At 37.6% G+C, this 24,762-nt stretch overlaps 1 long non-coding RNA gene across 1 annotated transcript; it reads left to right on the top strand.

The window, feature by feature from the left end:
* Nucleotides 1-4,354: 4,354 nt before the first annotated feature.
* LOC129528326 (uncharacterized) lies at nucleotides 4,355-11,561 on the top strand. Its single transcript, XR_008673568.2, has 3 exons — nucleotides 4,355-4,400; nucleotides 4,828-4,869; nucleotides 11,492-11,561. It is a non-coding gene; the product is annotated as an uncharacterized lncRNA (long non-coding RNA).
* Nucleotides 11,562-24,762: the final 13,201 nt, after the last annotated feature.

Raw genomic sequence — 24,762 nt, 5'->3', positions numbered from 1 at the left:
AATGAATAGGAGGCCTTGCTAATGGCTCCTGTGTGACCACATGATTTTTTTTTGTCATCTAAATCATAGGCAGGGCTTTTATTTCCATTCATTCCTAGAGAAAAGTCACTCTTTTGATGAAAGAGAGTCAAAGTTGGTAACAGTAACATTACCAAGGGGCTTTCTGAGGTGAGCACTTAGAAAAAACAAATTGTTTCCCTACATGAAATATGGAGCTGGTTCTGATGACCAGAACCTTGGAGATTGACATCACATTGTCAAAAATCCAGAATGTTGAAAGTATTCTCTCTTGGTTAACCTGAGAGGAAATAGGCAGTCTCATACATTGCTTGTGGGAGGGAAAAATGGTATAAACCTAATGGAAGGAGCTAGGCAATAGCCAGGTAAATTACATACACACTTATCCATTGACTAGTAAGCCTAGAAAGGGGTTGCTAAGTGCGTATGTAATTATCCATTGACTAGCGATCCCCTTTCTAGGAACCCATGTCAAAGATAAACTGGCAAAAATATGAAAGCATATATATGCATGCCTGTTAATTGTGGTACTATTTGTAATTTCAAAAGACAAAAGAACCCCTACTGTCTATCCACATGGATTTAAATGAATAAACTATGGCACAATGACACAGTGACACATAGCACTCCAGGAGTACTATGCAGCTGTACAAAGAAATGTGGAATAGCTATACAGACTGCTCAGGAGTGCTCTCCTGGGTAAATGGAAATAGCAAAGTGCAGAACACTATGTGATAAGCTATCTCATATCTAAGAAAGATGTGGGATAGGAATATATAAATATATTTGTTTATACTTAAATCATGGAAGGATAAACTAAAAATTATTAAAAATGCTTACCCCTAGAAGAAGAAAAGGACAGAGAATACAGGACCAGTGCTTGGTAGGATTGACTTTTGAACTATGTATATTCTTTACGTAATTATTAAATAAGATTAAACTGAATGAGCAAGACCTACAAATCAAACGCAAAATGAAACAAATTAATTTTTAAAAATGCATTCCTTAGCATGTAGCTGAGCTCAGGCCAGGATGATCCTAAAAACCTTATTTTGTTCAGACCCCGAAACTGAGGCAGCAAGAGCTGGACTCTGGCTGATGAGAGAAAGCATCCTGGAATGCTGGTTTGCCTGCCTGTCTTAGCTGATTGACCAAACACTTTTCATCACCCCTCCTTTCTTTATTTGGAAGATAAGCATCTCACAGGCATGAAAAATGAGTCTCTAACAAAGCCAACAATAATGCAATTTGAAAAAAGCATGATGTAATTGTGTCATCTGGTGAGATTTACTAATGAATGAAGAAAAAGTGGAGAATAGCAGCTTAGGATTCCTGAAACTGATCCCTGTGTTCCACGGAAGATGGATTTGGACCCACAGGACTGAAGCTCTGTTGATGAAGAAATTGTTGGTGCATTTGAGCTGTCCTTCCTTGGACATTGTCCTTGGAGCTCTGTTCCTCGTATGAACTTGCCGTGCTGGAAAATGGCATCTGGCTCCACAGCAGAGCTCGCCAAAGGAGTCAGTCCCAACTTTCAGGACAGCTTTCCTCAAAGTCATTCTGGACGAAGATTCCAAAGCATTGCTTCTAGCACTTAAAAAAAGTTTCTTTAGCCATGGGTAGAGAGTGGATGGAGTTGCGAAGCTGCCAAAACAATATTCAAGTTTCCCTCTTGGAACAGCTAGAGGAGCCAGCTTCTTAGGAGGCAGCCTGCTGCTGCGGGAGGATGCAGGGGCCCCAGCAGCATTGAAAAGTCTCTGCCTACCCTGAAGTTGGAGGCCGTCCCGGGGAATCTATGCAGCGTAAGCTCGGGTGGGCCAAATGGCCACTCGGAACTGCCAAAGGCTGCCTGGATCGCTAGTTCACATAAGCTCGGGCTCAGCAGGCTAAGCTGCTGGCATTTGTTCAGTGGGGGAAAAATAAAATAAACTTTGTGTGGCAAGTGATAACCCTGACATTTCAATATATTTACCACAATGTTGTTTCCTAGAGTCACAGAGTAAAACAAATTAGAATTTATAAATACCATCCAATTTTCCTAACAGCTCTTGTGAGTTATTAGAGAAAATCAAATCACCTTAGTCAATCAAAGGCAGCTTAAATGCCACTATGTTGCCCTCCCTGAAGAGCTAAAAGCACCTATCGTTCCTATGCAGTCATACAACTCCTTAGGTATGGTAGAGACTAAACACTTTTGTATAAATATAAAAATACACAGATCAAGTGTACAAAATACTATACTGAAACATGGTTACGATTCTGAGCTTGGACCTAAAATCAGATGCAATGCTTAAGTTTTCTTGAGAGTTCTAGGAATGAAGAAAAACACATAATTATCCTTTTTTTGCATGGAAAGTCTTTGCACTAATGTCAATCTGCATGTGTATAGGAATTTAAAATTGATGCAAACTCATGATTGTACACAAGACGTTGCATTGGGGGCCTATGAGTGTTTTATGAGGAGACACTTTCTTGGTGAGAAGCCGGATGCTCAGAAGGCTGCTGGAAGGAAATACTTCATTCCAGTCAGCCTTCACCTAAGTGGGAAACAGAGAGGCCCACACTCCTCTCATGGCCATGGGTTGTGGTAATTGCTGATACTTGGATGAGCTGTCAACGTGATAACTGTTTGTCATGTCCCACTTAATTGGAGCCCCATAGAACAATAATGAAGTACCCTCTCCATGCAGATGACTTTGTGATTGATGACCTAGCTGAGGAAATCATTTACAAATACAGGCCAAAATTCAGCCTGGTGATGGATCTCATCTGATATTCTCTTGGTCTTTAGAGTGTGGCTCTTTGATTGACACTCATGGTATTGAAATAACCCAAGAGAAAAATCTTGCCTCTAGACACAACAAAGCCCCCTAAATTGAGTCACTCTTATTGAAATGGCGAAATTTTGTTAGCTTCTTTTCAAGCTGACTGAAGGTTTAGTGCATATATATATTTAATGCTGTGTGAGTGAAAATATTACATTGGAAGTAATATCAGTTGATTGACGTAAAAAATTGAGTTCCATTTGTGCAGGGTCGTTTCTCAGTTAGATGTGCAGAAGCAAGAGGGTGCTGGTGGCCCTGGTAGTCTCAGCATAGTGACGGCTCCTTTGGGAGGAGGTGTTTGTGAAGGGCACAGAGGATGTGTTGGTTTCACGATCAATTTCCACTCCCACAAGCTTTCCCAATTTCTTTCAACAATGAATTGAGTAACATAACAATACATTTTTTTTTTTTGCTGTTCAAGATACTCACTGTTAGAAATATTTGGGTAAATTTAAAAGTTATAAATGAAAGATAGAATATTTCAAGAAAATGTGACCTAATAACCTGTGGCAGTCATTTGTAGAGAAAGGTGCTATTAGTGCTAAGAAGGGTGATTGAGTGCTATTTTAAAAAAATAATCAAATGGGCTAGTATTCATCAGGGGCCGCTCTCAATAGTGTATTCTCAATAAAGGCAGAGGAATCACTCAAACAAGAGGGTTCAGTAAACAATGAAAAGAAGAAGAACATCAAATTATGTGATTAACATGGTCCGTTGCAATGTAAAGTGCAATGCATTTATATAATGTAGACAGGTTCTTGTATTTGTATTTTCCCTTTAGAACCATATTAAATTGAATTAATGTTTATCTGTTACATTCAGGACCTAGAAGTGCGTTCCTAAGGATCTTCAGGAAAGAACATAGAGCAACCAACAATGATGTACAGTGACCTGTGAGGTCTCATTCAATTACAAAGCGAGTATAGGAAAATCCATCCCTTCGTTTACTCAGTCATCCACTAATTCTCACAATTACATATTGAGGGACTACTAGGTAACAAACATTTGGGCTAAAGTTAGGTTTATATCAAATCTGTTATAAAAATGCATGTTGTTATAGGTATTACATATATAAATGCATGTTTACATGCATTCATTGGAGTATTGTTGAGCACCCGTTATGTGTAAGGGACAGTGCTAGATATGACGGGAAGGTAGGAATGAATTGGAAACAATATTCTGCGTCTTTAACAGAGTAGTGAGGTGCACATGTCAGTTCTGAGATGGGTAGACCTTGCTTTAGAGAAGCTGCCTTGGGGTAGACAGCATTCGAACTGGTTCCTGAAGGCTAGATTGGATTTCCCTAGGTGGAGATGGGGAAAGAGAAAGCAGAGGGAACATTTTAAGGAAATGTTCAGGGGTAGAAAATGGCAGGGAATGTTTTAGGATGACCATTTGGTGGGGACAGTGTGGGTGCCTAATGATCGCATGAGCTGAGCAGAACGGCTGCAGGACATGAGGGACCAGATCGTAGCTGGCTTCCTTTCAGTCCTGGAGTGGAGAGTTTGAGCTCCGCGTTCACACAATGGTGCAGCATTTGTGTTTCCTGAGCAAAGAGTAAGAAAATCAGAGCTGGGCTATAACAACCTTTATCAGATGGTGGAATGGGGACTCTCTTTAAAGGGGGCAGCCTTAGGCAGGGAGACCAACTGTGCAGGCAGTTGGTAGGGACCCAGGTGAGAGGACGTGATAACTATTGATTGTGGAGGGTAAGGAAGGAGAGGCCAAGATGGCGTCACACTTTCCGTGCCTGAGTGGGGAGAGGGACAGACAGAGATGGGGAATGTTTGGGACTAAAGATGGTAAGTTCCACTTTATATTGTATGAACAAAATACACATCAATTTCTCCTGAAAGCAGAAATGGCTTTGCTTGCTAGAATTAAGTGGTCAATAGTTTCCTAAAGTTGACGTTGCTCAGGGAGCGATTTACCATGGCAGGGAAAAGCAGTCTTAGGAGTGCTAACATGTCTTTCTCATCATTAGATTTCAGGAATCACAGACAAGACTGTGCCTAAGTGGAGACAGGTAAATAAAGCTTCCTCTCCCCAGCCCCCCTGCGCTCCGCACTAATAGAGATCCAGCTGCTGGGAGCAATGAGAGCAGAGGTGATGTTCGTGGGATCAATGCAACCCTGGATTCTCTTGCCACCAGCCCTGTCTCCTGGGGAGCCATTGAGTTAGTGGAATCAGCAGTGGAAGAGAGGGTGAAATGATATTGGCATGCCTTCATTCCCTCAGACATTAGCCAGCGGCGGCTTTCTTTTGTCCATTTTCTGCTCACCTTCGTTGTCTGGCACGTCCTTTTTGTTTTACCTTCTCGTATTTGTTTTCCTTCCCCCAGTTTCTAGATAATTCTAACCTGATTTGCTCCCCCATCCTCTCTTCTTTTAGTCCTTCCTTTCGCTGTATTCCTGCCTCCTGCCTTGTTTTTTATTTTTTATTATGAAATACTGCAAACATACAGAAAAAAAATCATCGAGAATAAGTAATGTAACAAACACCTACTTACATACAATGGAACTTTAACGAATGTTAACATTTTGCCTTATTTGCTTTGGATCTTTTTTTATTTCTTTTTTTTTTATTATACTTTAAGTTTTAGGGTACATGTGCACAACATGCAGGTTTGTTACATATGTATACATGTGCCATGTTGGTGTGCTGCACCCATTAACTCATCATTTAACATTAGGTATATCTCCTAATGCTATCCCTCCCCCCTCCCCCCACCCCACAACAGGCCCTGGTGTGTGATGTTCCCCTTCCTGTGTCCATGTGTTGTCATTGTTCAATTCCCACCTATGAGTGAGAACATGCGGTGTTTGGTTTTTTGTCCTTGCGATAGTTTGCTGAGAATGATGGTTTCCAGCTTCATCCATGTCCCTACAAAGGACATGAACTCATCCTTTTTTATGGCTGCATAGTATTCCATGGTGTATATGTGCCACATTTTCTTAATCCAGTCTATCATTGTTGGACATTTGGGTTGGTTCCAAGTCTTTGCTATTGTGAATAGTGCCACAACAAACATATGTGTGCATGTGTCTTTATAGCAGCATGTTTTATAATCCTTTGGGTATATACCCAGTAATGGGATGGCTGGGTCAAATGGTATTTCTAGTTCTAGATCCCTGAGGAATTGCCACACTGACTTCCACAATGGTTGCACTAGTTTACAGTCCCACCAACAGTGTAAAAGTGTTCCTATTTCTCTACATCCTCTCCAGCACCTGTTGTTTCCTGACTTTTTAATGATCGCCATTCTAACTGGTGTGAGATGGTATCTAATTGTGGTTTGGATTTGCATTTCTCTGATGGCCAGTGATGATGAGCATTTTTTCATGTGTCTTTTGGCTGCATAAATGTCTTCTTTTGAGAAGTGTCTGTTCATATCCTTCGTCCACTTTTTGATGGGGTTGTTTGTTTTTTTTCTTGTAAATTTGTTTGAGTTCTTTGTAGATTCTGGATATTAGCCCTTTGTCAGATGAATAGGTTGCAAAAATTTCCCCCCATTCTGTAGGTTGCCTGTTCACTCTGATGGTAGTTTCTTTTGCTGTGCAGAAGCTCTTTAGTTTAATTAGTGGATCTTTTTTTAAGGGAATAAAAATACTATCTCTATCATCTATCTATCTATCTATCTATCTATCTATCTATCTATCTATCTATCTATCTATCATCTATCCATTCATCCATCAACATAGTTAAAGCCTGCTGTGTATTACATCTCCTTGATAACAATCTCTTCTCCAGATGTTAGCATTATCTTGAGTGCCAACATTGTTATTCTTATGCATGTTTTTATGCTAACAGAATCACTGCATATACACCATATACAAACATTAAATTGTGTTGCTTTGTATGTTTTCAGTCTTATATTGATAATATATTGTATATATTCTATAACCAGCCCCACCTTTTTTTTTGCTTAACCTATTGTTTTTGAGATTCATCCATGTTGATAATTGCAGCTCTAATTCATTTATTTTGATTGTTGTACAAAGTCCTTTGTGTGAAAATACTACAATTTATTTAGCCAATTTGTGCTTAATGAACATTTAAGTTGTTTCTGATTTTTTTCCCCTGCTACAACAAAAATTGCTGCAACAATCATTCATGAGCATGTCACATGTGCCAGAGAATTTATCTGAATTATATACCAACATTTGGACTTTTTAGGCTGTTAACCATGCTGTCCTTACTTATTATTGCCATATTGTGCTCCAAAGTTGTGGAACCAGTTTATAGGTTCACCAACCGTATATGAGAGCTTAGCCTTTCTCAATATTCTTCTCAACAGGAGGTATTATGGGGCTTTTAGATTTGCCAATATGTTGGGAATAAATTGGCATCTCATTGTTGGTTCACTTTGCATTTCTTTGATTACTAATGAGATTGAGCCTTTCTTTAAAAGCTTATTGTCTATTCTGGTTTTGTGAATTGCTTGGGTATATACTTTGTCCATTTGTTGCATTAATTTGTCCTTTTTTTCTGATTTTATAAGTTTTTCACATATTCTTTTGTTTTATATAGACTGTATATGCAAATAACTTCTCCCAGAAGTTATTTTTCTGGGATAGATTTTTCATTTTGCTTATGCTATCTTTTGATGTAGAAAAGCTTTTAATTTTAATGAACCAAATGTATCAATTTTTTTCCTATATGGTTTTACTTTGCTTTGTTTTGTTTTTCTACCTTTGCTTCTACTGTCTTTGTTCTCTTTGGGTGTATGGTATAAACTTAATTGGCTTGTCTTCCCACTTTCTCTTTTATAAAATAGTTTTTAAGATGGGGATTATGGGTTTCTTAAAGATTCGTTAAGCCTCATCTGTAAAACCGTGCCACTTGTTTTGAGGGGAAAAATTAGGAGTGGTGGAGATTTGGCTGCTACTTTTTTTCAATGTGTAGTTTATTAATTTAGTTAGGTTTTCTATTTCTTCAATGTTGATAAATTTATTTTTATACAAAATTATCCATTAATTGGCACAAAGTTATGTAAAGTACTTCTAATGATTTTGTCCTCTTCTGTATGTAGTGTTGTCCTTTTTATTTGTTAATATTACTTAACATCTTGTTATTCCAAAGATAACTTTTATTTTATAGATGCTTCCTATTCTTTGTTTCTATTTCATAAGTGTCTTTTGTTGTATTTTTCTTCCTGCCTCATGCAATTATAATGTACTCTGTTGTTATTCTAATTTCTTGTTTGGAATGCTTAATTATTTTTTTAAAAATTGTTTTGTAGCAAATTCATTGAAGGCCATACATTTAACTGTAAGTAATACTTGAGATACATAGCACAAGTTTTGAAATGTAATACAGTAATTTCTGTTCTAATTTTCTTTTAACCCATGCATATTTAGAGGCCCAATTTTTGGTTTCCAGATATGTATTTCTTAACTTCCTCTATTTTTATTGTTGACTTTGATTTTAATTTTGTCATGTTCACAAAATATAGCCTAGATTCATGAAATGTAGACCGTATTCATTGGTCCATATTTGATATAGATTCATTGAAATTTGCTAGAAATGATGGATAGAATCATGATATAGAGTCACTGAAATGTGTTAGAGCTTCCTTTCTGATTTAGTGTATCATTAGTTTTCATCAATGTGTACATATAGAGGATATATATTCTCTATTTGGGGGATATAGGGTTTCATGTATATTTTGGAGCAAACATTAATTTGTTTAAATGTGCTACATTCTTACTATTTAAAAAAATCTGCTTTATCTGTCACACTTGATATAAAGAAGGATATAACTTGACGATTGTGAGTTTCTCTTGAATTCTCTCAGATTTTGCTTAAACATTTCAAGGCCTTGCTGATTCCGGGGGTTTTAAGAGAGAATGACTTCATGCCTCCTTGCTATTAGATACATACAATTTCATGATAAACTGACTGACCTAAGTATTCGTTCCACCAACAAATGTTGACTGAGTACCGATGATGTGTCCAGCACTGTTCCAGGCATAGTGGACAAGACCAAGAAACTTGCTACTTTCAGGGAGCTCTTATCCTAGTGGGAGAGACAAATTTTCTAATAAGCAAATTTCACCTAATATCAGATGTCACAACCAGTGCTGTGCAGAAGGATAAAGCAGGGCGAGGGGAGAGATGGTCGGCTTGGACGGGGAGCCACACTACAGGACTGGCCAGAGAAGGCACTCTCAGGAGGCCACTCAGGTGATGGACTGGACAAAGCAACAAGATGAGTCATGTGGATGTATGGGGAAGATCATTCCAAGGGGAGACAATGGAAAGGAAGGACCAGAGGAGGGGGGATGTTATGTTGAGAGAGCACCATGAGTGTGTTTGAAGATCAGGATGACAGGGGATGACTCTCATTTTGAATGGATCCATTTGTCGGCTGTGTGGAGAACGAACCAGGATGAAACAAGATGGGAGATGGGGACCAGTGAGGAGGCGAATGGAGTCATCCAGGCAGGAAAGGGGGCAGTGGCTTGTACTATAGAGGTGATGGTCAGAAGTGGGGGGGATTCAGAATATATTTTGGATACTTGGCCCACTGGATTTGCTGATGAACTGGATGTCAGAGAGTGTAGCAACAAAGGGATCAAGAGTGGCTCCTAAGATTTTTGCCTGAGCTATTGAGTGAATGGGATTGCCGTTTAGTGAGATGGGAAAGACCTGAGTGAATCAGATATGGGGATGAAAATGAAGAGGTCCCTTTGCAGTACAGCCTTATGATGCCTGTGCATGATTTTGTGCCCGTGTGTTTGCTTGGTCCCCTGTCTGCTCCCTGTCCCGCCTTCGCTCTGCCCTGTATCACAGGGGACAGTTATTCCCACATCCCCCCACACCACCACTGCAGCTGTTCTAAGGAAACAGCCGCAGCCTCTGCTCTGCCTTGAGCATTCGGGTGTAAAGAGAAGGTATCAGAAGCCTGCGCCCGGCACCTCTAGCTAGTATTTAAGACTGCGAAAGGCAGAGCAGCCAGTGAGAGGGAGAAGGTGAGGAGAGTACTGTGTTGAGAAGGAAAGTGAGGAAAGGCTTTCTAGAAGGAGGGTATCATCCACTTCGCCCAATGCTGCAAAAGGCTGTGTTAGATGAAGACTGGAAACTGACTATTAGTTTTTGATAATGTGAAGTAGTGATGTTTTTTTGGTGGGATAGGAACTAATTGGCTGGAGAGGGTTCAAGAGGGAATGGCCTTATGTCTTAGGGGACTGGTCCTTTTTCATGGTTGATATCTCATTGTAATGCTATTAATTCTTTTTGATTTTAATTCTGTTTGTCTGATATTCATATTGCCACTGGCATGTTTTTGGATGAGTGTATTAGTTTGCTAGGAATGTCAGAACAAAGTACCACAGAATGGATGACTTAGACAACAGAAATTTATTTTCTCACAGTCCTGGAGGCTGGAAGTCTGAGTCATCGGGGTTGATTTCTCCCAAGGCCTCTCCTTGGCTTTCAGATGTCTGTTGTCTCCCTGTGTCTTCATGTGGTCTTCCCTTTGTGTGTCTCTGTGTCCTAATTTTCTCTTTTTATAAGGACACCAGTCATATTGGATTAGTGCCCACTGAATGACCTCATTTTTCACTGAATTACCTCTTTACAGACCCCATCACCAAATAGGTCATGCTCTGAAGTACCGGGGGTGGTACTTCAACATATGAATTTTGGGGAGAGTACAGTTCAGTTGAAAACAATTTCTCTAGTGTCCTTTGTCCATATCTTTTTGTGTGACTTTGTGTTAGGTATGTTTTTTACAGTGCAGCAAATAGGTGAATTTAAAAAAATTCAATGTGGTTAGATTCAGTTTGGTCCAGTTTGATTGGTCTTTTAATATGTGACTTTTCTCCTTTCATTTTATTGTAATTTTTACATTTGGACCAATTTCTGCCATATTCTTTTCTGATTTCTGTTTATCATCATTTTCTCCCCCTCTTTTCTCTTTGTTCTAATTTCAATGAATTGGGTGAGTTGTTAGTATTCCCCTTTCCCCACTATATGGTTTGAAAACTAGATTGCTTTTCCATTTTGCTGTTGAGTATCTTAAATTTTAAACACATATACTTATGTATACATTTTTAATTAATTAATTATTTTTTTGAAATGGGGTCTCGCTCGTCGCCCAGGCTGGAGTGCAGTGGTACAATCTCAGCTCACCGCAACCTCTGCCTCCTGGGTTCAAGAGAGTCTTCTGCCTCAGGCTCCTGAGTAGTTGGGATTACAGGCGCGCACCACTACGCCCGGCTAATTTTTGCATTTTTAGTAGAGATGAGGTTTTGCCATGTTGGCCAGGCCGGTCTCAAACTCCCGACCTCCAGTGATCTGCCCACCTCGGCCTCCCAAAGTGCTGAGATTACAGGCGTGAGCCACCATGCCTGGCCTTTATCAGTACATTTTTAAACAAAGCTTAAGATTATTCAGTATTTCTTTCAGAGTATTTTTACATTCTCCTTTGAACGTATTCTGTACTATCATTGCCTAGAGATTTGGAAGTTCATTAAAAATTAGTATTTTTCTAATTGATTTTTAATTAATTTCCCAGCATATTTTATCAATTTCTGTAATCTCTCCAAATTTGCATAATTGTCATTCCTAGTCATAATACTGCAGTAACAACTTTAAAAGCAGGGGCTGAAACAATACAGTTTTATTTCTTGTTTACATTCCAGGTTGGCCAGCTCCTGCATCCCGAAGGCCACCTGAAGGAGCAGCCGGCATCAGCAGAGGCAGAGGGGAGAGGGTATGCTGGCTCTTAAAGCTTCCATACAAGAGAATTATCCATCATGTTTGCTCACATTTCCTTCGCCAAAGCAAGTCATATCGCCAAGCATGACTTCAAGAGGGATAGGAAAATAGAATTATCCTATGGCTGGGGCATTGGATATGGTGGAGCTGTGCATCAACCACATTTATCTTCAGGCCAGCTTCCCTTTTCCTTCATGCTGAACATAGTCTTTAATACATCTTTCAATTAGCATCTGTGAGTGGTAAACTCTTTTATTTTTATACATGTCAAAAAGTCTTCATTTTTCCTTCTCTCTCTTAATTAGATGTTTAGCTGAAAATCTGAGATTTACTATTTCCTTACCTGAGCACTTGGATAATGTTATTCTGTTGTCTTTTGACCTGTATTTTTGCTAATGAAAGTGTTGTTGCCAGCCTAATTGCTATTATTTTGTAGGTAATCTGTCATTTTTGGCAGCTTTTAGATTTTTTTCAAACTGGGTATGGATTTATTCTTCTTTATCCTGCTCAGAACTTGAAGCACACATTTAGTCTAAGGATGTATGTCTTTCTTCATCTCTGGGAAATTCTCAACCATCATTTTTTTCAATGATCTTTTGCTGCAACTCCCATTGAATACATGCCAGAACTGCTCAAATTTACTAAATCTCTTCAGTCCAGTCTAGAATTTATTCCCTTAATTTTTTTCTTTTTCTCTATATTTTTTAAATTCTAAAACTCCTAATTATTTTTCATAAGTATCTAGTTTTATTATTTGTTATTATGTTTTTCTAGATGTTGATGCTCATTTATATTTTTGACCATCCTAACCACATATTTTAAAGTCTTTCTTAGACTGTTTTATGACATGGATCTCATTTGAAGTGAGTTTATTTAACTAATTTATTTGTTTTTGGCTCTCTTTGTGAACATTTGTTTTCTTTGTGTTTTGGGATTTGGGTTTATGAACACATCTTAAGTAGGGAGATTGTTTTTTCCTTTGCTCTCTCCCTTTGTTCTCTCCCTTTGTACCCACTTCTTTCTACCTAGAGATGATACAGTTGCTTTCACTCAGGCCCTGGCACTCTAGTTAAGAACAAGGTTTTATCATCGTACAGTATTTTTGATAGTATTAGAAATACAGCTCATCTGTTCACAGAACCAGAAGGCAACTTGGTTCCTCCCACTTTGCTAGACTCCTGACTTTTTAACAACTGAAGCCTCAGTCCTCATTCAGTAGCATTAAAAAAAAAAGTCTCCTTTTAGGACAGTAGAGAGACACCCTCCAGTTTCTGGTTTCAAGTGGTGAGCCTAGCTCTAGATGTCCGTCTGGCATGGAACACTTTTAGTCCCTATTACCTTTTTGGAGCGAGCTCAATGACCACCAGAATCTGATAGGCTGTGGTTTTAGCATCTCCCCAACCTTCCCATTATTGCTGTGGGTTTCTGTGTCATTGATCCACAGGGACCTTTAAGTTGCTTTGAGCCTTGATACATCTTTCTGGCTTGTTGTTTTCTTTTTTCTTGTGTCATGTTTTCTGTCTCATCTATTATGTCTAAGTATTTGAAACAGAAGAGATAAACTTTGGATTTTGAATTGACTAAGACATTCTTATGGGAAATACTTGTCTCCATTTACTCTCCTTTATCATAAACATCATTAAAAAATTAAAGCATAGATCATAAAGTGGGATGGAAAAAACTCAAAAATCCACAATAATGCTTTATTTTCCCCGAGATGCTGAGAATAAAAGGTGTATTGGTGTCACTGTTATATAGCACCATGGTTGTGAGCAGGGATCTGTCTCTCTCCAGCCGTATGAAGCCAGAGAGTTATTTACTTATCTGCAGTATGGGGAAAGTCATACCTGTTGCATAGAGCCATTGAGGAGATTATATGGAATCATGTTTGCAAAGATCCTTGCACAGTGTCTGCACATGGTAAGTAGTTATAGGTATATATAGTTCAAATTGTATCTTGAATATGATCACTAGAATATACATGTTGATGTTTTCTTTCTAACTGTGGCAGGGAGGGGTATTTGTAAGTACATAAAGTAGTGTTACAGATGCTGAAATGTCCTTCCTGTTCCCCAGACAACTTTTATGAAATCCCATTATTAGAGAGTCTTTTCTTTGGATTAATACATCTCTCTTTAAATCAGAGGTTCCCAAATCACGTATGTTCTCATTGATAAGTGGGAGCTCAGCTGTGAGGACAAAAGGCATAGGAATCATACAGTGGAATGTGGGGACTCAGGGAAAAGGGTAGGAGGGGGTGAGGGATAAAAGACTACACACTGGGTGCAGTGTATGCTGCTCAGGTGATGAGTGCACCTAAATCTCAGAAATCACCACTAAGGAACTTATCCATGTAACCAAACACCACCTGTTCCCCAAAAACCTGTTGAAATAAAAAAATTAGAGGTTTCTATAGAAAAGTTATATATCAATCTGGGCAGAAGAGGTTTCTGCACACCTTCCTATGTGTCAGTTTGGTCAAATTGCTTTTTTCTGATTGCTGATTAAGGAACAAAAGGAATCAGAGTTTTATTTGAGCAAGTAGAACTCATGACACCTCCCAGGGTGGGCAGATGGATCTATATGGGACATGCTAGTGGGATTTATAGTAACTGATGAATTGTTCAACAATACAGATGAGCAGGAGGCTCAGGTGCAGGGGTAAGAATGTAGGATGTATCACCCAGCTTCAGGTAAACCATGCTATGGTAACCACTCCAAAAATCTTGGTGGCTTACAACAACAAAGGCTGATTTTGCTCAAATATGTGCTCAATCTGGGAACATTTAGGGCTTATGGCCAAAGGAAAGGAGAACACGGTGGAACCATGCAATGGCTCTGAATGCTTCTACTTGGAAGTGGCACACTTCACTTTCATTTACATTTTAAAGGCCTATGCAAGTCACATGGCTAAACTTGAACTATACAACACAAGCCTCTGAAGTTTATAGTGTAAGATAGTTGGTAACTGCATAAATAAAACTAGAAGGCCTATTTTAGAACCAAGAAGTATCAAATCCTTGATTGGCTTCTTTAACACGTTCTTACTGTATCAAGCAGGGAGGACCCAGTTTGTCAAAATGCTTTTGGCTAATGTGGCAAAAGCATAAGGAAAGAGGAAACTTAGTAGAGATGAAACATAAGTAACATCAACATCTAGGCTTGTTATGGGCTGAATTGTGTCCTCTCCTAAATTTATATCTTGAAGTTCTAACTCAAGAGTACCTCAGAGTGTGACTGTATTTGGAGATGGGGTCTTTCAAGAGGCTAGTAAGTTAGGATGAGATCATTAGGGTTGTCCTAATTCAATATGACTGATGTTCATGTAAGAAGAGGAGATTACTAAATAGTCACACACAGAGTGAAGCTCATGGGAAGATATGGAGAAGAGGGTGGCCATCTGCAGGCCAAAGAGAAGCCTCAGAAGAAACCAACACTGCGGACACCTTGATCTGACACTTCCAGGCTCTAGAATTGTGAAAAAATAAATTTCATTTTTTTGAGCTATCCAGTCTATGGTACCTTGTGGAAGCCCTAGCAAACAAATACAAGGCTTTAATTTCTAACATAAGACATGTCTATGGGCCTCCTCCCCATCTATAACATGAGGAAGAGCACATCACCCTGTCCTGGCCTATCCTTGTTCTAGGGACTGGTGTTAAGCAATTCTCTCAGGCCTTTCAATGGGCAAGGATCATGTTCATTGCCACAAAAACAATATGCCTTCCCTTTTTTCCAACTGTCCATGCCTTCTTGCTGGCTATTGCGTTCAGCTGACAATAGCTCAGGGCAAGCCCATTGAGAATGCCTCCTTTCCCTGCTGGTAGCAGTGTACTGATTAGTCTAGTTCTTTCCTCTGCTTCTTTCCCCTCAAGTTAGATACAGGCACTTGAACTTGACATTCGTTTATGATGATTTTATTATCAAATTCTAAGCAAGTAATGCATTATAGATGTGTTGGATTCTAATCAAGTAATCAAAATATGTTATAACTCTATTGATCCAGTAGCCACATTGCACACTTGTTCCAAACTGGCACTTTTTAGGCTATTGTACAAACAGTTACCAGTGGATGTACTTGTGTGTGTGTGTGTGTGTGTGAGATACCACATACTGGCTTCTCTTGTGCAATAAAGATGTGAAAGGAAATGAGAAATGCGCTGTTCTCTCTTCATGTAGGAAAACGCCTAACATGCACAGATTATTTCAAGTTGTGCTCAACTGACATCCCCAGTCATATTTACCAGGAATGAAATTTCTTCTCAGAGACACCCTATCTGCAGAGTCTTACAGGGTCGTGGTGCTTAAAGCAAAGATGCCTCTATTTTGAACACTTGGGGTTGGTTTGAAAAATCTAATTTGCCCTGAAATCCCTTCTGCATTTTAAAAATTGTGTCTGAATTCTCAATGCAGTCAGAGTGACTGTTTGGTAGACAAAATGTATCCCCAAACCATCAAGGGATTTTCATAAGCAATTGGGATTACTCCAAAATACATTGCAGATTGGTATCAACTCTCATATTTGAATTTGTATTCTAGTGCTGAGAGCAATTTGTAGCACATTATAAATCAAGGCTCCTCCCTCACAATTTCAGAATGCTCCTGTATGTGACAAGCACTAAGTACGCTGTTGCTACAGCAGCAACATCCGAAATTGCCCAGAGATATCACACAAAACTGAATGACAGGAGAAAATTTCATAATCACTTTATAAGTACAACCCTTCAGTATAGCCCAATCTCCTTCAACCCGAGAAAAATTGAGATGAGTTTGGATTGAGAATGTTAATTGGAACCTGATATGCTTGGCTTTTTGGTACAGTATTTAAATCTTGTCAGGACTGTCTTTCTATCCAAGAGAGCTACAAAAAGTTAACTTACCTTTTTTCCCCCCAAAATGAAAGCTTAGATTCCAGGGAGTATAAGCCAGATTCATAGAGAAAATCCTAAAATTGCAAACTCTATAGCTATGAATTGGTCCTAATGATGGCTATTATTATTTAGATGTAATAAAAATTCTAGTGATCTGCACAAGAGTAAAATCTCTAGTTTAGCAGGGGATTGAAGTGTTTTTTGGACTGTGCCATATGAAAGCCGTCAGAGACAATAGAGCCTTCACAGATATCCACTCTAACATTTGCAAAAAGCATTAACAATATATCATACTTCACTGCTGCTGCAAACCCATAATATTATTCACAAATTATGTATTTAAGATCGGGGAGCTGGAGACATTTTTGTAATGCTAATATTAAGACATCTCCTCCAGAGAGGGTCTATAGAACCTCAGCCTGCATTTTTCATATTCACCTTACTGCTTGACCATGTGACGATTCTGAAATCGTTGCCTGGCTACACTGATCCCTGTTTCCTAGAGCGCTATCTGCCAATGTTCAGAAGAGTTTTATTCATAAGTGTTACTTCGAAACATTGGACTATAATTTATAGAATTTATCGAAGGAAGTTTCTAAAACCATCAAAAATACTTTTAACTACAAGTCATTCAACCTGAGGAAAGAGAGAAAAAGTTACTTTGAATAATGAACTGATAATAAGATCAGAAAAATTAAGATGGAATATCATGCAAATAACATGGGCATGGGGATTATTACTTAAGATACACTTTTATTCTTATTGTTTTGATTAAAAAATGATAGAAAAACTGCAGAATAGAAAAAGGTAGATTTATAGCAGATGCTTTTATAGAGACCTAAAACTTTTAAGTATCCCAGAGGAAGTAGAATTAATTTATGATGAGATTTGAGTCTTTGATATCTCTATTAATTTTAACAAGAAAGAGGCATATGGTGGGGAAATATCAGTAAGGTAGACATGTCTGGTTAAATGGTGTAAAATGAAAGACTTATTTAAGACACATGAACAACAATAATAACAACTGCAACAGCAATGATGGTGAAATAATAATTAAATGCATAGGTGATGAGAAAAAGGAAGCTAGGAGTGGTCAAGCTCATTCTACAATAAGTTATGATTTTATTCAAAAAGTAATCAACCACTGGCTGGGTGCGGAGGCTCACACCTGTAATCCCAGAACTTTGGGGGGCCGAAGCAGGCAGATCACTTGAGCTCAGGAGTTCAACACCAGCTTGGGTAACATAGCGAAACCCCGTCTCTACAAAAAATACAACAAAAAACAAAAAACAAAAAACAAAAACTTATTTGGGAGTGGTGGCATGTGCCTGTAGTCCCAGCTACTCAGGAGGCTGAAGTGGGAGGATCACTTGAGCCCAGGAGGTGGAGGCTGCAGTGAGCCAAGATTGCTCCACTACACTCCAGCCTGGGTGACAGAGTGAGACCCTGTCTCAAAAAAAAAAAAAAAAAAAAAATCAATCACCAAATGCATCCCAATATACCTAGGATTGACAGCTGATTGGATTAACACAGTTCCTTTAATTAGAATCTAGGTTAGTGGACAGTAAAGGATCAGATTAATCCATGCAACTGAAGAAGAAGCAAGAAAGCAGGGACAGAAGGGCTTTTGCAGAGAAAGGGCAGGGATGGGAAGAATTCATAAGATCAGCTTTTTAAATTCCTGTTGGACGAATGACACAAAAAATTGTAATATTCAGATAATGCCAGAAATTCATTTTAGTTGCAACCTTTTCTCCTCAGTCAACATTCATTTGAGCCTTTGACAAATGGTAGAATTGATAAAACTTGATTTGCACTTTATCGAATGCAGCTTGAAATGGAGCTACAAATAGGTATCTATCAAATTGGAAATCGATACGTCAGCTTGCATTTAGCCTCATAAACAACATACTGTTGTGGTTAAGAGTATTAGTTTTGGAATCAAACAGACCTGGGTATGAGCCCAAGCTCAGTTTCCTCATCTGTAAAATTAGGTCCAGAACACCTACTCATACAGCTGATGAGATCATTCAATGAGATGAGGCATAAAGTAGGAAGCACTGGCTCTTACAAAAGATTGTTAAGCATTTAACAATATTTACTTGTTATTATATTAACATTATTAATATTTTATCATTGATTGTAAATAAAAAATGAAATATTTATTTATTATGTTATTTATAAATTATTATTATTTATGTTAATAAGAAAATTTTGGTACATATTTCTAAGATACATTGGATATCTTTAAACACTTAAAGGAAAGTATTATTCTCCCATTCAAAATATGATAAATAGTAGGTTCAAAATAACATCCTCAGAGAGATATATGCTCATATGAATATATATTTTACTTTGTAATTTTCATATCCTAATAAAATTCAGGTCAATATTAATATATTATAAAGAAGTAGTTTTTGTAAATATCTTACTTTTGTAGAAAAATTGGCAAATGATGTGTGTAGTATATTTAAGTGTTCTCAACCACTCCATTTGACATATAGCTAGTACAACAGAGGGTTTCTACTGGACAGTGAGCAGAGAACATTACACAAGTCACCATGCTCTGCAGATTTCTTGCCAACTTGCTTTATGTTCATTTACCTGGTTGCCTTTCATAATTACCCTATGACTGGCTAAATTTCAAATTACAAAAGAACCATTTGTTATTCCACATTGCCCTTGGCCTTTAAATAAACAAGATTTTAAACATAAATATTGGCCCTAATGTAATTTTCCCCCATAAAACAATCGAAGAAGTAAAAGAAAAATCTTCTAGATGGATTTTTAAAAAAATTATTTTAAGTCCAGAATGTGTAGGTTTGTTGAGTAGGTTTATGTGTGCCATGATGGTTTGCTGCACCTATCAATCTATCTTCTGCGTTTTAAGCCTCACATACATTAGGTATTTGTCCTAATGCTATCTCTCCCCTCACTCCCCATGCCCTGACTCGCCCTGGTGTGTGTAGTTCCTTTCCCTGTGTCCATGTGTTCTCATTGTTCAACTTCCACTTATGAGTGAGAACATGCGGTGTTTGGTTTTCTGTTCCTATGTTAGTTTGCTGAGGATGATGGCTTCCCGCCTCATCCATGTCCCTGCTAAGGACATGATCTCATTCCTTTCTATGGCTGCATAGTATTCCATGGTGTATATGTTCCACATTTTCTTTATTAAGTCTATCATTGATGGACTTGATAAAGATTTGGGTTGGTTCCATGTCTTTGCTATTGTAAATAGTGCTGCAATAAACATAAATAGTATATAAAACATAAATAAAATAGTGCATGTGTTGTTACATTAGAATGATTTATATTCCTTTGGGTATATACCCAGTAATGGGATTGCTGGGTCAAATTGTATTTCTGGTTCTAGATCCTTAAGGAATCATCACACTGCCTTCCACAATGGTTGAACTAATTTACACTCCCACCAATAGTGTAAAAGTGTTCCTATTTCTGCACAGCCTCACCAGCATATATTGTTTCTTGACTTTTTAATAATTGCCATTCTGACTGGCGTGAGACAGTATCTCATTGTAGTTCTGATTTGCATTTCCCTAATGATCAGTGGTGTTGAGTTTTTTTTCATATGTTTCTTGGCCACATAAATGTCTTCTTTTGAGAAGTGTCTGTCCATATCCTTTGGCCATTTTTTGATGTGATTGATTTTTTTTTCTTGTAAATTTGTTTAAGTTCATTGTAGATTCTGGATATTAGACCTTTGTCAGATGGGTAGATTGTAAAAATATTCTCCCATTCTGTAGGTTGCCTATTCACCCTGATGATAGTTTCTTTTGCTGTGCAGAATTCTTTGTTTTAATTAGATTCCATTTGTCAATTTTCACTTTTGTTGCAGTTGCTTTTGGTATTTTCATCATAAAGTCTTTGTCTGTGCCTATGTCCTGAATGGTATTGCCTAGGTTTTCTTCCAGGGTTTTTATGGATTTGGCCTTTACATTTAAGTCTTTATTCCATCTTGAATTAATTTTTTGTATATGGTATAAGGAAGGGGTCCAGTTTCCGTTTTCTGCATATGGCTAGCCAGTGATACCAGCACCATTTATTAAACAGGGAATCCTTTCCCCATTGCTTGCTTTTGTCAGGTTTGCTGAAGATCAGATGGTTGTATATGTGTATGTTATTTCTGAGGTCTCTGTTCTGTTCCATTGATCTATATGGCTATTTTTGTACCAGTACCATGCTGTTTCAGTTCTGCAGCCTTGTAGTATAATTTGGTCAGGTAGCATGATGCCTCCAGCTTTGTTCTTTTTGCTTAGGATTGTCTTGGATATATGGGCTCTTTTTTGGTTCCATATGAAATTTAAAGTAGTTTTTTCTAATTCTGTGAAGAAGAATGTCAATGGTAGTTTGATGGGAATAGAATTGAAAATATAAATTACTTTGGGCAGTATGGCCATTTTCATGAAACTGATTCTTCCTATCCATGAGCATGGAATGTTTTTCCATTTGTTTGTGTCCTCTCTTATTTCCTTGAGCAGTGGTTTGTAGTTCTCCTTGAAGAGGTCCTTCCTATCCCTTGTTAGCTGTATTCCTAGGTATTTTATTCTCTTTGTAGCAATTGTGAATGGAAGTTCATTTATGATTTGGCTCTCTGCTTGTCTATCATTGGTGTGTAGGAATGTTTGTAATTTTGCACATTGATTTTGTATCCTGAGATGTTGCTGAAGTTGCTTATCATCTTAAGGAGTTTTTGGGCTGAGATGATGGGATTTTCTAAATATACAATCATGTCATTTGCAAACAGAGATAATTTGACTACCTCTCTTCCTATTTTAATACCCTTTATTTCTTTCTCTTGCCTGATTGCCCTGGCCAGAACTTCCAATCCTATGTTGAATAGGAGTGGTGAGAGAGGGCATCCTTGTCTTGTGCTGGTTTTCAAAGGGAATGCTTCCAGCTTTTGCCAATTCAGTATGATATTGGCTGTGGGTTTGTCATAAAAAGCTCTTATTATTTTGAGATATGGTCCATAAATACCTAGTTTATTGAGAATTTTTAGCATGAAGGGCTGTTGAATTTTGTTGAAGGCCTTTTCTGCATCTAATGAGATAATCATGTGGTTTTCGTCGTTGGTTCTGTTTATGTGATGGATTACGTTTATTGATTTGCGTATGTTGAACCAGCCTTGCATCCCAGAAATGAAGCCACTTAATTGTGGTGGATAAACTTTTTGATGTGCTGCTGGATTTGGTTTGCCAGTATTTTATTGAGGATTTTTGCATCGATGTCCATCAGGGATATTGACCTGAAATTTTCTTTTTTTATTGTGTCTCTGCCAGATTTTGGTATCAGGATGATGCTGGCCTCATAAAATGAGTTAGGGAGGAGTCCCTCCTTTTCAATTGTTTGGAATAGTATCAGAAGTACCAGTTCCTCTTTGTACCTCTGGTAGAATTTAGCTGTGAATCTGTCTGTTCCTGGGCTTTTATTTGTTGGTAGGCTATTAATTACTGCCTCAATTTCAGAACTTGTTATTGGTCTATTCAGGGATTTGACTTCTTCCTGGTTTAGTCTTGGAAGGGTGTATTTGTCCAGGAATTTATCCATTTTTGTCTAGATTTTTCAGTTTATTTGCATAGAGGTGTTTATAGAATTCTCTGATGATAGTTTGTATTTCTGTGGGGTCAGTCGTGATATCCCCTTTATCTTTTTTTATTGTGTCTATTTGATTCTTCTCTTTTTTTCTTATTTATTAGTCTAGCTAGCAGTCTATCTATTTTGTTAATTTTTTTCAAAAAACCAGCTCCTGGATTCACTGATTTTTTTGAAGGGTTTTTCATGTCTCTATCTCCTTCAGTTCTGCTCTGATCTTGGCTATTTCTTGCCTTCTGCTAGCTTTCGGATTTGTTTGCTTTTGCTTCTGTAGCCCTTTTACCTGTGATGTTAGGGTGTTGATTTGAGATCTTTCTAGCTTTCTGATGTGGGTATTTAGTGCTATAAATTTCCTTCCTAATACTGCTTTAGCTGTGTCCCAGGGATTCTGGTACGTTTTTTCTTTGTTCTCATTGGTTTCAAAGAACTTTTTGATTTCTGCCTTTATTTCATTATTACCCAGGAGTCATTTAGAAGCAGGTTGTTCAATTTCCATGTAGCTGTGTGGTTTTAAGTGAGTTTCTTAATCCTGAGTTCTAATTTGATTACACTGTGGTCTGAGAGGCTGTTTGTTATGATTTTTTTGCATTTGCTGAGGAGTGTTTTACTTCCTATTATGTGGTCGATTTTAGAATAAGTGCCATGTGGCGCTGATAAGAATGTATAGTCTGTTGATTTGGGGTGGAGAGTTCTGTAGATGTTTATTAGATCTGCTTGATCCAGAGCTGAGTTCAAGTCCTGAATATCTTTGTTAATTTTCTGTCTCATCGATCTGTCTAACATCGACAGTGGGGTGTTAAAAAATCCATCAAAAATTTCCTATTAACATAAATATAATAATTTATAAATAACATACATAATAATAACATGAATAAATGTTTTAATATTTATTAACATAGTAACAGCTTAGTCGCAAGTAGATAAAGGGGATTGCCTTCTCCCTGAATCTATTATACCTAGCAGAGGAAAGTGTGAACTTTCTCTGGTGAAATATAATATCATCTAAAGTCATCATGTCTGTTGTTCAAACAAAAATTATTAGTTATGCCAAGAAATATGATTATATAACCAAACTTCAAGAGAAAAATCAGATAGTAGAAACACACTTGTAGGTGATCTAGTATTGTATTTAAGAGATACGGGATTCCAAACAACTATAGTTATTTTGCTCAGAAAAATAGAAAAAAAGAAAGAAATATAGTTTGATGGAAAATTATACCAGAAAACTGAAATCTAGAGAAAAGAAAATAAAAATTTCAGAAATAAAAATTGCAATATATGAAATTAAGTGCCCAATGGATGGAGTTAGCATGGATTAGACACATAACAAGACAGGATTAAAGAACTAGAAGACAGATAAATAGAAAATGCCTAAAAATAAAACATATGTAGGTCGGGCATAGTGGCTAACACCTATAATCCCAGCACTTTGGGAGGCTGTGGTGGGTGGATCACTTGAGCCCAGGAGTTCACGGCCAGCCTGAGAAATATAGTGAGACCTTGTCTCTACAAATAATTTAAAAAATTAGCTAAGCCTGGTGGTGCATGCCTGTGGTTCCAGCTACACAGGAGGCTGAGGCAGGAGGATTGCTTGAGCCTGGGAGGTCAAGGCTGCAGTGAGCCATGTTCACACTACACACTCCAGTCTGGGCAACAGAGTGAGACCCGGTTTCAAAATAAATAAGTAAAACAAAGCATATATAGAAAAAATGAAAATAGGGATGAGTGAAATAGATATGTGAGGCACAGTGAAAATATCTAACATACATATAACTAGGTTCCAAAAGAGAAAAGACAAAAAACAAATCAGATGAGTGAAATAGAAAACAAATTGTTAGATGGTATGTATAAACCCAATTATATATTAAATTAAATTAAAAGTAAATGGACTAAACACTACTACTAAAAGACTAAGATGGTAAGACTGAAAAGCAAAAATCTGAATATATGCTTACTGCAAAGGCTATACCTTAGCTATCAGGACACAAATTTGTTTAAAGTGAAAGAAAGGAAACACATGTGCACACACAACACAAACAAAAAAATAGTATAGTATACTAATATTAGAAAAATCCTATTTAAGGCAAGTATTATTACCAGAGAGTAAGAGAGAATATTCCAATCTTAAATCTGCATGTGCCCAATAATATAGTTTAAAAATAAAGCAAACATTGATAGAACTAAAAAGAGAAATAAAAATATGTCAATATCATTAAGAATTTAGAAGATCTTTACAACTTGACTTAATTGTCATATACAGTATAGAACATTGCACCAAACAGCATCCAAATATATATTCTTCTCAAGTGCGCAGTAAACTTTTATCATAATTGATGATGTGTTGGTTCATAAAGGAAGCCCCAATGAATGTCAAAACGTTGAAATTATTCAGATTATGTTGTCTGTCTACAGTGTAAATGAGGATATAAATGAATTATTAACATGTAATTAGAAAATGCTCAACTGCTTGGAAGTTAAACAATATTCTCCTAAATAACCAATGGGTAAAAAAGAAATTATAATTGAAATTAGAAAATTTCAGCTCAATAATAATTATATATCAAAATTAGTATCATGCAGCTAACACAGTGCTCAGAGGGAGGTTTATAGACTGTAATACATACATTAGAAATAATAAAAGTTGAAAATCAATGATCTAAGCTGGGATTACAGATGCCTGCCACCATGCCTGGCTAATTGTTGTATTTTTT

Source organism: Gorilla gorilla, chromosome 17 (genome assembly GCF_029281585.2).
Source record: "Gorilla gorilla gorilla isolate KB3781 chromosome 17, NHGRI_mGorGor1-v2.1_pri, whole genome shotgun sequence".
Taxonomy (NCBI): Eukaryota; Metazoa; Chordata; class Mammalia; order Primates; family Hominidae; genus Gorilla; species Gorilla gorilla.
The sequence above is the reverse complement of the archived record's forward strand: the minus strand, read 5'-3'. Positions and strand labels throughout refer to the sequence as shown.